The sequence below is a fragment of the Tenrec ecaudatus genome, chromosome 9 (genome assembly GCF_050624435.1).
Source record: "Tenrec ecaudatus isolate mTenEca1 chromosome 9, mTenEca1.hap1, whole genome shotgun sequence".
In the NCBI taxonomy this organism is placed as follows: domain Eukaryota; kingdom Metazoa; phylum Chordata; class Mammalia; order Afrosoricida; family Tenrecidae; genus Tenrec; species Tenrec ecaudatus.
In genome coordinates, this window is record NC_134538.1 from 57,247,235 (window position 1) to 57,248,850 (window position 1,616).

Consider the following 1,616-nt stretch of genomic DNA (forward strand, 5'->3'; position numbering starts at 1 on the left):
GTGGTTACACTTTGAGCTGCTAACCTCAAGGCCAGCAGTTCGAAGTCAACAGCTACTACACAGGAGAAACAGGAAGCTTTCAGAAACCAGATCCACTTCTACCCTGCCCTATAGGGTCTCTATGAGTCAGTATTGACTTGATGGCAACGACTCTTCTTTCTTTCTTTCTTTCTTTCTTTCTTTCTTTCTTTCTTTCTTTCTTTCTTTCTTTCTTTCGGGGGTGTGTGTCTCAGATTATATCTGATTGCAAGTTATTTTGCACTATATTTAATCAAACTATTCATCATAAATATTTTTGAAGTATGAAGTGGGGAAATTATTTCTTTGAAAATCGTCTATCGCAGAGGCCTCCATTTTGCAGAGGGCGTCCCGCGGGAGTCCGGGCTCTGCCCAAGGGTCCGCGGTAAACCGGGCCAAACGGCAGCTGATGCTGCGTGGGCGGCTGGTCGGGCGTCTGGTCTCCATGGCCGGCCGCGTCTGTCTGTCCCGGAGCAGCACAGGATCAGGAGCCGTCTGCCCGGTGGAAGCTGCCATTCGCGCCAAACTTGAGCAGGCATTGAGCCCCGAGGTACTGGAACTGCGCAATGAGAGCGGTGGCCACGCAGTCCCACCGGGCAGCGAGACGCATTTTCGCGTGGCTGTGGTGAGCTCTCGCTTGGAGGGGCTGAGCCCTGTGCAGCGACACCGGCTAGTCCACGAGGCGCTGTCGGAGGAACTGGCGGGACAGGTGCACGCACTGGCCATCCAGGCATGTACCCCCGCCCAGTGGAGGGATAACCCTGAACTGGACAAGAGCCCCCATGCCTGGGTGGAAGCAAGAAAACTCGAGGAACACCCTGAGCCCCTAAAGAGGGGCTGGAGCAGAAGCTGAGCAGGCTAGATGGGAATAAACTACTGGAGTCTTCCTCTCTCGATTCAGTCTGAGATGTATAAAGGGTGAGGACCCCTGAGCCCTGTTCTACTGGCATATCCCTGTTTTCCAGAAATACAAACTCATGTCAGACGCTTGCCCTCAAAAGGCTACCCAGTTGTTAAATATTTGTGACGAAGGGTCCAACAGTAGGTGTGATTAGTTAGAAACCATCTTATCCATTAAAGCAAACTATTGTGTGAGGTAAAAAATTTTTTTAAAAAAAGAAAATCGTCTATCATTTAGATTGTACCTGAATGAAAGTCTTATTTCCCTCCCAGAGAGCACAGTCTTCTTTTAGATGGGTGCTCCACTTGGAAAACACTTTCACTTTCTAGTCTGCCTTCTAGAATAAGCCTCAGCTGATGCGGATGATTAAATAATTCAGTATGGACTGAAAATCCACCCCCTTTCCTTTCTCATCAAACTCTCTCACTTCTCATCTACAGGCACTAATCTGATTGCAACAAGGTAGACTTGTCCAATGACCCCTTTAGTCGATATTTGGGGGAACTTAACCCAATGAATCCAAGTTTTCTAGGAGATATGAAGTGTTTCAGTTGAGATAAAACACATAAGCCAAGGCAAGACCCAGGGGTGAAGGTGAGTCAAGAAGCATTAGAAGTGGATTCTTTCCTATGGAAGAAGAGAAAGGGCTCCCTAGGACAGTGACATTGAAGTTGACTAGTAATTAAAGGGACTTTTC

At 48.1% G+C, this 1,616-nt stretch overlaps 1 pseudogene; it reads left to right on the forward strand.

Annotated features, from left to right (window-relative positions):
• The first annotated feature begins 427 nt into the window (after positions 1–427).
• LOC142456366 (bolA-like protein 1) lies at positions 428–840 on the forward strand (annotated as a pseudogene).
• The last annotated feature ends 776 nt before the right edge of the window (positions 841–1,616 follow it).